Below are 15,953 nucleotides of genomic sequence, written 5' to 3' on the forward strand. Positions count from 1 at the left end.
TATTGTATATCTTGGCGCAACATTTGGACTATGCCCTATAAGTTTATTATTTCTAATAAAGTCAAAGAAGCAATGTACAAAATTATTCATAGATGCTATCCTGTAAATGCAACCATTAGTAGATATATATATTCACGCTGTTTGTGATAAGTGCACTTTTTGTAACACATCACTTGAAGACATTGAACATTTATTTTTATATTGCCCTTTTTCTATTTCTTTTTGGACTGACTTTAAAAGATATGACAAAAAAATTGAACAGATGTCTTAATTTAGACCCTCATGACATTTTACTTTGTTTCCAAAACCCATTTTTTCTGAAAAACAAAATTATATAATTAATCTTTTTATAATTTTGGCGAAATTTTATATTCATAAGACAAGAATAACTCAAAAGAAACCCTCCTATATTGCCTTCTATAACACTGATCTAACAATATATTTAGAAACTCTTTCAAACATGAGATCACAAAATAAAAAGCTTATAAAAACAATACAAATATTAAAGCTTTTCAAATACATATAACTGCCCTGATATTTTATACTTATATTTTTGTATTTGTTCTTATGGTTTTTTTTTTTTTTTGGTTTTTTTTTTTTTGGTTAAATATTTTGAGCTGTATTGTCAATGCTTTGTAACCATTTTTTTTTATTTTTTTTTTGCATTGTACTGAAATGTTTTTGTATTTGAACTGACTAAATAAAAAAAATAAAAAAAAATAAAAAAAGTGTTCACCTTAGTAGTGAAAAACCCTCGTTTTTTATGGAGACAACAGCGCCGCGCGGTGGTTACGGGAAAAGTTACAGCGGCGAGGCGCGTTTGATTCTCCGGGGTTTGGCTCGTGAGCAGGGACGTGCACAGGGGGGTTGCTCAGGTTGCCCGGGCAACTGCCCATATGCCCTTCTCGACTCAAGTTGCCCTTCCGAAAAAAAAAAAAAAAAAAAAAAAATCGTACAATGGATGCAGAATTTCACGTAGGCCTAGATAAAAAATAAAAACAAAAATCGTAAAGCCTCATTCTCTTCCATTCGGGCACCGAAAGTGAAAGTCAGTAGGGGAAGGGCAAACTCTGCAGCGCTGCACGCGACCGGTGTAGCCATGGGTGTAGCACGCAATCCTGCTACAAATCATGCGTAGTTGGCCCAGTTACCATACGTACCATCAGAACTGAATACGAGCAAGAAGCACAACATAATGTACGGGAAGCCAAAAGGTTAAAAAAGGATTGTATTTTTTCCTGAAATTTAAGCGGTTTTTTTATTATTTATTTTTTAGAAGCGAGTTTTTCCCCATCTGTCAATTCAATCCAGATTATTTCTTTTCAAATTAAAAAAATAAAAATAAAATAAAAATAAACAATAATATGAGGAATTCTTTTTCTCATGTGTATTTTGGTGACATTTAACATATTGTTAATACATTTTGTATACTGTTACCAAAGTTGTATATCATAAACCTGTCATCTCTGACGTTTTGCAATCTTTATAAATAATAATAAGACCATAATATGAGGCATTGAGTTTGGACATAAACACCGTCAGATAAGGCAATTTGTATGGGCAAAATTCAACTGAATATATTCAGACATAATACAAAAACTATGAACAAGTGCAAGATTAATTCAATTCACAGAAATATTACTGGAGTGTGAGATAGGATATTGATAGGGATATTGATGTAGGGATTTTCATGACTCAAGTCATGTTTTATTTTTAGTAGTTAAGGTGATTGAGAGCTGTATTTCAGTTTTTTACTTCTTTGTGTATATATATTTTAATAAATACCCTGTTATTCTCAGTCCTTCATATAGAGGAGGGAGGGGGGGTCCCTTTTTTCAGGTCAGAGCAACTGCCCCTCAAAATTCCTGTGCACGTCCCTGCTCGTGAGAGCGGGTGGCTCGCGCTGACAGGTCCGCGAGAGGGACAGCCACACTCTCATTTCTCTTGCAATGAACAAATCAGTACAAACCCTTAAGCAACACTTTGCATTACAAATGCTTCCTACATGCCATATAATGCACATGCAAAAGTAGTGTTTTTCAACACCAAGCATTCACTGCATGTAAGATTTTATGCGAACATTTAGTTAAATGCATACTTTTATGATTTCAGTTCACTTAAGTGCTTCTGTGGTATAATAATGATTTAGTTTTTTTGCTGTGTAAATACATGTATGAATTATGTAGAAGCATGTGTTATACAACATCAAACATTTTGTACCAAGAATAATCGTATGCTTTTGGTTCACTGAAGCTCTCCTGCAATATGATACATTTCTCACAGTAAAATATTCAAATTAGTCTCTCAATTGTAAAGTCACAGAAACCTTCATGTAACAATGCAAGAATTATATGTAAGGCAATGCAGATTTACATTACCACTTTAAAAAAATGACGCTCTTATATGAATTCTGAGCAGGAAACTGATGGAACTGTCACATTTATGTTTTAATGCTGGAAATGACAGCAACTGAATATGTCTTAAAGTTCAAAGTCTGAAGTATGATCAGTTTACTAAATTATTGATATGATCTTCCACTTTGTAAAAGGAAGGTACTATTTAATGTTGCTCTGTCTGTGAACAGGATGTATGTTGATGATGATAGAGGGAGTTGTTCACTAGCAGTCAGTCAGTTTATTATGTTCACACAGCACAGTTTCACACAGTCTCAAGTCATCAGCAGACGCCACAATACAGAACTTGGTTTCCTTCTAAAAATGAATTTTTCTTATCTCTGGCAAGTCTTGGACTCTGTGTGAAAGTGTACTGTGTGAACATAATAAACTTTATTATGTTCACACAGTACACTTTCACACAGTCTCAAGTCATCAGCAGACACCTCAATACAGAACTTGGTTTCTTTCTGCATTTAGGAAAAACTAATTTTTCTTATCTCTGGCAAGTCTTGAATTCTTCTTCTTTTTTGATGTTTTCAGTGTTGTTCTGTTTACTGAGCTGCTGGACACTTACATATCCAGTTCATACATATCAGGGGGTTTTTTTCAGGAAAATTACAAAAATGATCAGTTTACATTCCTTAGTGGGGGTAAATATATGTTTTCTGTGAGTTTATTTTTATCGCGTTTGTGCAGATTTACAAGTGTGTGTTTCCTCACTGGACTGAGTGAAGAGATGAACAAGCAGAGGTGGAAGTAACGAATTACAACTACTCACGTTACTGTAATTAAGTAGTTTTTTTGGGTACTTGTACTTTTTTGAGTATATTTTTAAATCTGTAATTTTACTTGTACTCAAGTACATATTAAGCTAAGTAATCTACTTCGCTACTTGTAAAATCACATTTCGTTACTGAGTACAATTTGAATTGATATTCAAATCTTTGAATGGCATTTCGGTAGCCAATAAAAATATTCGATCGTAAACGGACCAATAAAACCACTGATATTTGGACTGAATGAAAGCCGCCGCAGTCGCAGCAGGTTTTGAAGAGCTGATCATGAAGGAGGCGAGGAGCTCAGAGTGATTAATGGCTGGACTGAAAGTTTGGAACAACAAACTACATAGTAGTATTGTCAAAATATCTATATTTTACCAGCTGCGCGTTCTCATTCTCTCATCTCAACGACAGCGAGTTTGACACACCCGCCTCCTCTCAGCGCGGGATTGCAGGTAACGTTAGGCCTATTACGCATAATTTTATTAATACCTGCAAGTTTCTATGGCATATTTTAATGGCAAATGTCACGAACAATATTATAACGCGAGGGCACATTCATGTAATCGCAGAAAACTGGACGCGAGCTCTCAAATATACGAACGAACTGGACTCGGATATTGAGTGTGCGCTCTCGGACTGTGTCATATCATGTGCAATCGCGAATCTCTCCAAGTGGTTCTCACTGCAGACTCAAATGACGTCCAGCTCCAATCTCTCCATGCTCTTGAATTAAACGCTGTCAAAAGTTATGAAAAATCTAGTCTTTTTGCAAATTAAATTCAGTTTGAATTGAAATCAAGCTTCCTTGTGCTGTGTGTGAGCTATTGCAACAGTTCACGTTACCCTATTGTAAAGACAAATACACTGAGTGAGTAAATATTAGATTATTGTAATGGTTATTGATCAATGTTTAAATATGTAAACAAAAGCCTAAATTAAAATCTCACCTTATAAAGTGGATGTGTCTCTTCAGAAGACTTGAATTAAACTTTTCCATTCAAATAGATCACTGTTACAATGAGTGTTGTGCTTTTCAATGCTTGAAAATAATGATTGCCTTGACAAAATGGATGGACAAAAATTTTGATATTAAAATATTTAGTATGTAGTAGTTTTCCCGATGGTATTAAAAATTATAGGCTAGGCCTACTGAATATTGACATATTTCAAGGTGTCATATTGAAGTTAGAAATTCCAGTATCCACTAATTAATGTCCTTTGACAATAAGGTAAAAACGTGTTAAAAGTAGCTATTTTCTACATAAATCTATGATTTTGTTGAATATTTTTATTGGTAATGCATTAACTATCGCCAGCTAAAAAGTAATTAGTAACTAGTACTCTGAGTCGTTTTTGAGAAGAGTAATTTGTACTTTTACTTAATTACTTTTTTGACACCAGTACTTTTACTTGTAATTGAGTATTATTTCAGCAATGTAACGGTACTTGTACTTGAGTACAAATTTTCGGTACTCTTTCCACCTCTGTGAACAAGGCAGAGAAAATCATTCTTTTCTCTTTTCTGCTACAAGGTGTGGTTTCCTTTCTCTTCACATCTAGTTTTTAAACGACTAAAGTGTGATGTGAATGAGAGCATGAATTGTGCTAAACTATTATTCTGTCTATGTGTGGTGCTTCAGATAGTTTACACACAGACAATTAAAAACATTTATACAATGTTGAAAAACAGCTCTTTACTCAAGACTACTTAAAAAGAAGATTATTACTATTTTTCTGGAAAGTTAAAGCGGCATTACGTCATGAAAGTGTGGACTGAAGAAAATCGCAGAGGGCTTAGGTTTCCATTTGGGACAGGGCCTATCTCTACCCATCCCACTCATTCTCCATACTACTTATCCTCTGTAGGATTGTGGGAAATTGAGGATCTTTCAACTGATGATTAGTAAATGAAAAATGTCGTAACAGTATCAGTCATTAATGCTAATGCTAATCTCTCACTTTTCATATCGTTCCTATGCTCCTGCCATCATTGTTATCTTGTTGTTTAAAGATTAAAATTTGACTCTCTATCCCTTGTTGAAATTGAATCAGTGGATCATCAGTGAATTTCTAAACACTCCTTTATTCTTTTTTAGGTTTGAATGTTTCCTCTGTGATGACTGGAGTTGCTGTTGCGGCTGCGCTGGTCATTATGTTCTGTGCCATTACATTTATCTGTGTACGGTAGGTGAACGACACATATAAGGTATTAAGAACCGTAGCAGAACAACCATAATAAATGACTTGAATGAATGAAGGATCACAGAATAGACTCATATGATAATGAGCTGATGGATTGTGTTTTATATTAACTCACTCATGCTTTTGACATATGGTGCAGATGAAAGTGATTTATCCAGTTTTGTGGAGAGAAATATTTAAACAACTTTATTCCAAGAACAATTTTCCAATTGAGAAATAGAAAAACTAATTATTCAAAAAGTTTACATCTAATGACTCCAAAAATGTAATGTGACAATGAAGTAAAATATAATAACCTGTTGAATAACCTTATTTTGAATAAATTAATATATAAAACTTAATATAACACTTCTACACTTTTTTGGGTTAAAATAAAAAAGCTTTAAATTTTGTTTAGTTGTTTTGCCACTCATTTTGGGCTCCTCAATAAAACAATGCAAAAGAAAATGTATAAATATTATTTGCATTATATAACAAAATATCAAACCAAGAGGCATTTATAAAAAATAAAAAAAATAGGACAAGCAAAATATTTCACAAAAATAAATAAATTAGCATTTAAAATGAACACGAAACATATTTTGACACTACACATAGTGGTTATCACTATTGTGAAAAACAACACTATGGTTACTTTACACATCCACTAAAAACCACTTAACAGCAGTTGAGCACATATAATAAATAGAAAGTTAGTTCTGAGAAAAGCTCTTACATCGTTTGTTTGCAGATGCCACTTGCTTTGTCACTTTGTATCTGCATTGCAATGGACTCTCAGACATTTTTAAGTGTGACTAAGTGGTCCAAAAAATGTTGGGGGTCACTGCACAAGTTTATTCACTTGCCAGTCACATCTGGCTTTTGATTTTGCTCTCTGTAAAGACTAAACGTTAGTAACCCAATATCTTTCCTTTTCAGGTTGTCCGCCAAGCTGAAGGTGAGTCTTCTTTGTTATAAGGACTAGATAGTAAGACATGATATAGGATGATGATGATGATGATGATGATGTTTGAGAGTGTTTTTGTTTTTAGGCTCAGAATGAGGCAGCAGACACATACAGTATGCTTCTCTTCAACTATCAGCTCCATCCTCTGAATATGAGACTTTGAACATTAAGAGAGGAGACGCACAATAAACAACAAATACACATTTTATCTCCTCCTTTGTTTTCATTGAGTTATGCAATGCATGCATTTCCACATGAAAGACATGGATCCGATGTCTGATACATTACAAAAGCCTGAAGACCAAGCCTCACTGGTAACAAATATGTATGTTTTTGTCACATTTTATGGAAATCTTATTTATTTATTTGAAGAAAAAAAAAATTACAAATAAAATAAAATATAAAAATACAATAAGTATTTTGCAACATACCGAAAGAAAAAAACAATATCTATAAAGTATTATAACAATTACAATATGTTCCAAAAGGAGCGTGATGAAGCAGAAGCTTATTATTTTCCCCACCCCTTATATAACTCTTAATAGTTCCAGTATATATATTTTTTATATATATATATATATATATGTATATATATAATTTTATATTCAAACATACCATAATTTTTAATACCAACCAAACTTTTACATTTTGCAGCAAACAACCCTTCACCCTATATTCACATATCCCAGTGCAATCAGTATTATAACCCACACTCACAATCACCTCTGTTCCTCTTCATATCCTTTTAATAAAGTGTTTTTATATAACTTTTTAAACTGTTTAATATTTGTACAATGTTTTAACACCTGCTCCAAACCGTTCCATAACCTCACCCCACAAATAGTGATGCACATACTTTTTAGAGTTGTTCTTATTATAAGCTTTTTAAAGTTTAATTCTTCTCTATAAGCTATACCCACCCTGCCTTTCCATATATTTTTGTAGTAAATTTCCCGGAAGTCGATTACTTCTTGTTTTGAACATGACTTATGCCGTCTTCAATTTAACCATATCAGTGAACTTCAATATGTGACTTTAAGAATAATAAATCTGTTTAGTTGTTTGAAATAAACATATCATACACATTTGCAATTTTCTTGTCAGAAAAAAAGGTTTAGATGGCTTGATTTGATAGATGCTCTGTCCCAGTTTCTCTACCTTATACTGTGCTGTAAAACGTACTCGGTTACCTAATGTAACCTCGGTTCTCTCTAGAAGAGGGAACGAGTATTGCGTAAGTAGCTTACGCATCGGGAAAGTCTTCTTTCTTCGAGATCTGAAGCCAAAAATTATCCTTAATTTTGTATTCATTGTCAACGCAGTGCGGCAGCCGGCAGACCTAGACAGGCTGTATAAGCGTGCTCATTGGCTGCTCGGCGGCAACTGCTTAAGCCTATCAGTGAGCACTCTGCAACGTGGCCACCAATGAGGCTTCGCGCCCTCCACACCCTTCTAACCGTCAGAATGGGTGTGGCCAGCGTGTATATAACCCGTGCTCACAGGCTAAAATCTGGTTTTCGCAGTCAGAAGCGCAAAAGCTCGTGGCGCGACACGGCAGGTTACGCAATGTCCCAAAATCCCTGAAGAGGGAACAAGCGTTGCGTCGAATTGACGCTATGGGGAACGCTTTGCGTGATGACGTCTTGAAGCACATGTAAAATCAGTCCAATGGTGTGGCGGAACGTCAGAGGCGGGTGACGTCACGTACCAGGAAGCTATAAAAGCCGGCCCGAAACAGAAAACGAAAGCTTCGTAGAGTCTGAAGTCGTGCTGACAGGCATGAAGGAGATATGGCAAGGTGACGCAACGCTCGTTCCCTCTTCAGGGAACCGAGGTTACAGTCGTAACCGAGGCGTTCCCTTTCAAGGGAACTCGCGTTGCGTCAAATTGACGCTATGGGGAACGTCTATACCAACGCCACCATAGCTACAAATGTCTGTCCTGTGTGAAATCAATTGCGCAGCACTAGGAAGACAATAACGAGTAGAACCTGACGAAGGTGTGCGGTGAGGACCAGCCTGCCGCAACACAAACGTCCTGTAAAGATACTCCTGATATAAGGGCCTTAGAGGCCGCCATACTCCTAGTAGAGTGCGACCGGACAGCCAAAGGAGAAGGCTGCCCAGCCGCCTCATAAGCAAGTGAGATAGCCTCAACCACCCACTTGCTCATCCTTTGCTTAGACACTGGGCCTCCTTTGTTAGGGGGCCCAAAGCGAACAAACAATTGATCACTCTTACGCCACAGGGCAGCTCTGTGGACATATGCGTCTGACGCCCGAACAGGGCAAAGCAAATTATTCGCCTCCTGGTCCGATTTCGAAAGGGAGGAGGACCTCCAAGTGCCACGAGGGAAACGAGATACCAAAGGGTCTTTCCCCACAGACATTCCACCCAAAGGAATGTGGTAAGCACCTATGGCCGCCACATAAACCTTTAAAGTGGACGGGGTTAGACCTGCAGTGAACCGGTCCTGCAGGAACTCCAGAACTGTACCAATTGGGCAGTTGACTGGATCCAACCGACGGTCACTACACAAAGAAGTGAATACTCTCCACTTCAGGGCATAAAGTTTCCTCGTGGAGGGAGCTCTGGACTGTAGAATGGTCTCAGCAACCTCAGTTGAGAGACCTGACTCTATGAGCTGGGCCCCCTCAGAAGCCAAGCCCACAGGTTCCACAGTTCTGGCGGGGGTGAAATATTGAGCCCCCTGCTTGGGACAGAAGGCCCCTCCTGACAGGAAGCTCCAGAGGATGCCCGTCGAGGAGGGACACAAGATCGGGAAACCATACTCTGCCCGGCAGCGCGGGGCTATAAGAAGCAGGCAAACCCGGTCCCTGCGAACTCTCTCCAGAACTCCCGGGAGCAGAGCCACTGGGGGAAAAGCGTACAGACGTAGCCTCGGCCACGTCTGTACCATATCATCCAGTCCCAGAGGAGCTGGATGCGTGAGGGAGACCAAAGTCCCTCCATATCAGCTCCACCACCTCGGGGTGGAGCTTCCATTCCCCGGGCCTCGGCCCCTGTCTCGACAGAGTGTCTGCTCCTATATTCTGAACCCCGGGGAGGTAGACTGCCCTGAGTGACAGCAACTTCCCCTGGGACCACAAGAGGATATGGCGTGCCAGATTGGATAATGGGCGCGAGCGCAAACCCCCTTGGTGGTTGATATAGGCGACTACCGACGTGTTGTCCGTATGTACTAACACATGGTGTCCCCTGAGACCTGTGATAAAGCTCCTCAGAGCCCGGAAGACAGCTAACATCTCTAGGCTATAGAATGCCAGGAACGATGATGGTCTTCCCACAGACCTTGAGATGAGCGACCCTCAGGATCGCTCCCCAACCCGTGAGGGAAGCATCCGTCGTTAGCAGTTTGCGACGACAAGGAGCTCCCAGCACTGGGCCCTGGGACAGGAACCAAGGTTTCTTCCACATAACCAAGGCACGTAGGCATCGCCGCGTGACCTTGATTGTGCGAAATGGGTTGCCCCTCGGGGAAAACCCTCTGGTCCTGAGCCACCACTGCAGGGGCCTCATGTGCAGTAGTCCAAAAGGTATCCCGTTGGAAGCTGCTGCCATGAGACCCAACAGTCTCTGGAACTGTTTGACAGTGAGTAGCTGGCCTAGCTTTACACTTTTCACAGCTGCAAGGATGGAATCTACACGTGGCGGTGACAGGCGCGCCTGCATCGACACTGAATCCCAGACCACGCCTAAAAAAGTGGTCCTCTGAAGTGGAGAAAGCACACTCTTCTTGGCGTTCAGCCGTAACCCCAGCTCTTTCATGTGGGCGAGAACAACATCTCGATGTTGAACCGCCAACTGATGCGACTGAGCTAAAATCAACCAATCGTCGATGTAGTTCATGATGCGAATACCCTGGAGGCGCCGAGGCGCCAGAGCTGCATCCACGCATTTGGTGAAAGTGCGGGGTGATAAAGCCAGGCCGAATGGAAGAACGTTGGTATGCATATTGGCATATACCAAGCATGGCATAAGCTATGGCATATACCAAGCATATTGGTATGCTTTGCAATGACAAGGACGGATGGAAATATGGAAATATGCGTCCTTGAGGTCTATCGTGACAAACCAGTCCTCGGACCTGATCTGTGACACGATTTGTCTCAATGTTAACATTTTGAACTTGAGCTGAATGAATGACTCGTTCAGAACTCGAAGATCTAAAATGGGACGCAATCCCCCGTCCTTCTTTGGAACTATGAAGTACCGGCTGTAAAACCCGGTTTCCCTGTCGGAGGGAGGTACATATTCTATGGCCCCTTTCTCTAACAGAGTGTTTACTTCCTGTTCCATAACCAGAACCTGCTCGGGGCCCACCACTGTGGGCAGGACCCCCATAAACCGAGTTGGGCGTTTCTAGAATTGTATCTGATACCCTTTTGCCACGGTCTGCAGGACCCAACGAGAAACATTTGACAGTAGCTTCCACGCTGTCAAAGATTCTACTAGAGGTACCAGCCTCTCGAGACTGGTTTCTGGATTGTGTTGCTGTTGAGTAGTCGGTTCGTCGCCCTGTAACTGCGCACCGGCAGGGAACGACCGAACAGACTGCTCTAGCACCCTCCTCAGAGGGGGCGGGAATCCCGAGGCCACTACGTTTCCGGGTGGACCTTGAGATATGTGCTCGCCGGAGACCGCTGCGCCCTGTAACACCGGAGGCGGCAGGGTTGGCAGAACGGTCCCCTGAGGGCACCGAAAAGAGACGGCACCGTATTTTTCTCCTGCTGTTGAGTAGTCGGTTCGTTGCCCTGTAACGGCGCACCGGCAGGGAACGACCGAACAGACTGCTCTAGCAACCTCCTCAGAGGGGGCGGGCATCCCGAGGCCACTACGTTTCCGGGTGGACCTTGAGATATGTGCTCGCTGGAGACCGCTGCGCCCTGTAACACCGGAGGCGGCAGGGTTGGCAGAACGGTCCCCTGAGGGCACCGAAGAGAGACGGGCACCGTGAAAAGAGGTGTTAACCGCTCTGCTTCGGGGGGACTACCCTCATTTGTCCTGAGCCCTCAGACATCAGGACTTTTTCCCAGCAGCCTTCTTGGCGGTAATAACGGTCCGCAGATCCGTTTTACCCCTCGAAGACTGCTGGGTTTGAGAGCGCCCTCCGTGTCCCCAAGCTTTTTGTGGGGGAGCACGGGAGGAAACGCTCTGTTTCTGAGTGGCACGGTGCTCAGCGCTCTTTTTAGATGAGTGAGGCTGCTCCCGCTCAGCAGCCTCAATGAAAGAACGGCGGGGGAGAAGTTTCTGAAGTGCAGCTGCTTGTTTTGAAGCTTCTTGTGATTTAGCTACAGCACTGTTAACTGCATCTCCAAATAACCCTTGAGTGGATACTGGTGCATCTAAAAGAACATGTTTTTCTTTGTCCTTTATGTCACTTAAGTTGAGCCACAGATGCCTCTCAGTGGCCACCAGGGCTGCCATAGAGCGGCCGATGGATTTAGCCGTCTCCTTGGTGGCCCTGAGAGACAGATCTGTGGCTCTACGCAGTTCAGACACCGTATCAGCACTAATACCCCCGCCATCCTCAGAATCACCCAATAACTCAGCCTGGTAAGCCTGCATTATGGACATAGTATGTAAACACGCTGCAGCTTGACCGGCGGCGGCATAAGCTTTGTAACGACTATGGCTCAATGGGTAAAAATTGACTTTTAATTTATATACTAATTAAAAGTGAAAACACTTTCTAAGTCCCACAGACTTGGCAAACTCTGTAACTGAACCCCCGTTTACGACTCGCTTCCCCCCTCTCGACAGTGTGAGCTTCAAAGACATTACTGACATTCCGATCTCAACAGAAAACCCGCTCTGAATCACACACACACCAAACCACTCTGAAACTCCTAAAATACAAGTTACACACACGCATGAATCATTATCAAAATGTTTTTATGTAGTTTTCTTGTCTATGGGTTGTGATGGGATAAATTGAGATATTTATGCACCTCTGCAGATGTAATGGACACGTGTGTTGATACATTTGAGATGTATCTGTTTCATTAACTGATATCAATGTCGGGAAAGATATCCTACGGATCGTACTGAGCTTCTTTATACAGAAATATAAACTATATTCCGCACAAATGTTTATATTTCTAGACATAATGTGGTATTAAAGTTTTAATGCATTTTTCTGGGTACGATCAGAAGAGGCGTTCCTTCACAAACAATGAAACGCTCCCGCCTCAGAACCGAAAGATTCCATTGGGTCCCGTCATCAAACAGGGCGTTACCCCGCGCTGCTTTAAAACCAAAACACAAGCAGACGCTCGCTCTCTGCTCTCACACGCTCTCACCCTCGTGACTCCGAACTCTGAACTCTGCACTCTCACCCCTCCCTGCACCACGAGCAGGGAGAGGGGACAGGGCCTTCATCCAAACGAACCGCGGATGTAGAAATCCAGTCTCGTCCTGTAACCAAGTTTTCTCGCCCTTCCCGCACCGGGAAGAGACTTCCGTACCTCTCGGTAATGTTACGATCAGTAAGTTTTTAAGAACTTCACGCGAAACGCAAGCCTACAAATCGATGAGACACGGTCCAGCCAAGATACGCACGTGGTCCCGAAGCCCAGCTTCACACAGACAAAGGAACAGAATCGCAAGTAACGTATAAAATGATCTCTCTCGAAGCAGCTTTCACAGTTGTCTCTTAAAAGGTTCTGTTTGTAAATTACCATACTTTCTCCCTAACTTTCTTCCTATTTTCATTCTGATCAAGTCATGTTTTATGTTTGTTTTGTTTAAACGTTCGTGGGTCTTGTGTAATTTTACGTACGTAGATTAGCCTATATTACTTCCTATATGCATATAATCCTTTGTGTGTCATTTTTGATTAAATAAATCTTTTATACTTTGACTGACTCTGTGTTACAATCCCACCAATGTAATTGTCAATGAAATTGCGATAAGATCTGGCTACTAGCTATATATTTTAATTCATAAACCCAGCAATTTGCATCCACGGCCAGGAGAGAATTTGTCTGAGGTTTGTCAATATAAATATTCCTTCTTAACTGGTATAATCAAAGCATTCGCTGGTCGAATGACTGATGAGAGACCAGTTATAGAACGAAATATTTTTGATAATTAGCAGGTAATGTAATAGCATATGTGAAATTTATGAATTATGACTATGAGTTATGATTTTAATATTTCCCCAAATTTCCTTACTGCTCGAGCTAATATTTCATATATGACCTAATTACGATTGTTACCAATAAACGCTACATCATGGTGGAGAATGCGGGCATTTCAAACTTTACTTGGTGGAAAAATTCAGTTTCAGTCATAAGTTTATTGATTTGTTGATTAAAAATTGTGCATGCATGTTTTTGAACTGTGAGAAAAGTCGTAAAGCGAACTCACCCAGCTGACCGAGGCACAAAGCCAGCTCAGCTTACAAATTAACATTGTCCACAAATGGCAAACATTTAGTCACTGTTAAATTGTATAAACTGCAGTATTAAAATTAAACGACTGTTAAGACAAAGAAAACTCTTAATTAGTACGTATAAATCTGATCAGTATTTAATTACCGCCGAATTAGGACGATGCTCTCCTCTTTCCGTGCGAGGCATAAATCTGATCTGGGCGAGTTTCCCCATTTCAGTCGCTAGGGCCCCCTTCTTAAATCGTTAGCAACGATTCTCTCCTGGTGAAACACTGAATTAGCTACTCAATGTGAAGCCACGCATGAAAATTCATATTAGTGAAATTTTGTGTGATGTGAGACTGCAATTACTAGCAGATGAAAAAATTCCTGCGCATTAAAAAAGCAGACGAGAAATTCCTGCTCGCATTAAGCAAACAGAAATTGCTGCCTATTAATTAGAAAGTAGACGATAATTCCTACTTGTAAACACTACAGATGATAATTCCTGTGTGTATTTGAACCGTTTCCTGTAAAATGTGTAATCGAAGACAGACGTTAAATTCCTGTAATTCACATTTGTGAAACGCGCGCAAAACGAGCCAGAATTTATTTGTGATTCTTAAAAGACATAGAAAGTCTGCAAGCCTCAGTTGCTGAATCACTACACTGACCAACACTAGAGGGCAGCCTTTAGGTGTGTGGCAGTTCTCAAAGTATACGCCCCCACGCTGACGTCATCTGAACAAGCACTTCCTCTTACTGTCAGCCTGCACGAGCGCAACAACGCCATCTCGTGGACGCTCTCAGATAAGACCTGCGTTTCCTCTAAAACTGCTTTCATTTCTAGACTGAATTTTTCTGAGCTCTCGAATGGGACATGCATTCAAAACCCCGAGTTTGTTATGCGGATGTTATTTGAGAGTTAGATAAATTCTCTCTTCTGTTTTTGACTGTCACATTTTGAGTTTAATTTGAAAAAGAAAATCAAATTAGAGCTTAAAATTTAATTCACTCAGTCCATTGAGAGCCCACCCAGGGGGGGAAGCACGCCACCTTGTGGTCCTCCTGGGTCGGATTATCATTTCTCCCCTCAAGTCTGCATTGAAGTGTCTCAACATTGTGGTTAACCATAACCATTTCTAATAACTTAAAGGTTATTGTAAGGATTGAAAAAAAAAATCATTCCGATTTTCAATTCAATTGTTTTGATAATTAGTATGGATACTTCACTGCTATCATTCTAATTTTCTTCCCTCTGTTATCTTTGGATCTCTTGCATGTTTATTTGAATTTTAATTTAAACTAGTTTGAATTTTAATTTAAATTGTGTCTGCTCAACCAGGTGGAAAGGAGTTACGCCCCCCCTGTGGTCCAAACCCACGTCAGAGGCCTGGTCCTTTCCTGCATCACAAGCCTGTGTTGTTATTCAAAATTTTATCTCACAGATAATCTTTTTTCTTTCTCCAATCTCCAAAAGGGGGAGGGTTTATTCTGATAATTACCACCAGTTATCATAATTCCCTCTCGTTTTTATCATAAGTAGTAAAACCTTTCGCCTTTGACTCCTGCATGCATATTTACTCAATGTGTTGAACCCAAAAAGCCTTAATTCACATTAAGCCTAACGTTCATCCCTGATTGTGTATATATTGGCAGCACCCTCTCAGTGCACTGCGGTGATTCGACAGTCACTTCAGGTAAACTAAATTTGATAAAACCCATCCACTTATTATAAACCACAGAATACTAGATATTCCCCTGGTCATATTTTAGGTGTTTGGCCTACTTTTCTCTCTTAGACACCCCCTCTTCCGAGATCCTGTCCCGATAACTCACGCCTGCTGGACCTATCAGGAACTCTAGCAGTGTTTAAGAGGCTTAGGCCTCTATTTTAAATAACGCTCCCCGTGTTATTGTTTACAACATTTCATTTGCAGATCAATTCACTTCCTTGTGTTGTGTTTACCTTTTTCCCTGCTCTCACCTTTATCTCTCTCTTTTCTGTGTGATTTGTTCCCTCATTTCACTTAGAGACAGAACCTTATAGAGAGACCCCCAGGAAAGCTGAATAATAGAGTGACGATCAAAGTTGGCATCGCCAGGCGACCACCAGGCTACCGCCTGCCAAAATTTCTATTGTGGGTCTAAAACGTACCCACGCAATTGGCTCCGCTAACTGTCAGCATCAGCTAGCCCAAATTCTCATAACGGCAGCGGCCCGTATGAGTC

The 15,953-nt window shown here is 40.7% G+C and overlaps 1 protein-coding gene across 1 annotated transcript in view; it reads left to right on the forward strand.

Annotated features, from left to right (window-relative positions):
- Nucleotides 1-2,734: 2,734 nt before the first annotated feature.
- LOC309497889 (sialic acid-binding Ig-like lectin 7) overlaps nucleotides 2,735-15,953 on the forward strand; it is a 56,756-nt gene continuing 43,537 nt past the window's right edge. The window contains exon 1 of the mRNA XM_082168300.1: nucleotides 2,735-2,898. The gene's annotated coding sequence lies outside the window, so the exon portion shown is untranslated. The remainder of the gene's footprint in view (nucleotides 2,899-15,953) is intronic.

Source organism: Leuciscus leuciscus (genome assembly GCF_965113295.1).
Source record: "Leuciscus leuciscus genome assembly, chromosome: 4".
Classification (NCBI taxonomy): Eukaryota; Metazoa; Chordata; class Actinopteri; order Cypriniformes; family Leuciscidae; genus Leuciscus; species Leuciscus leuciscus.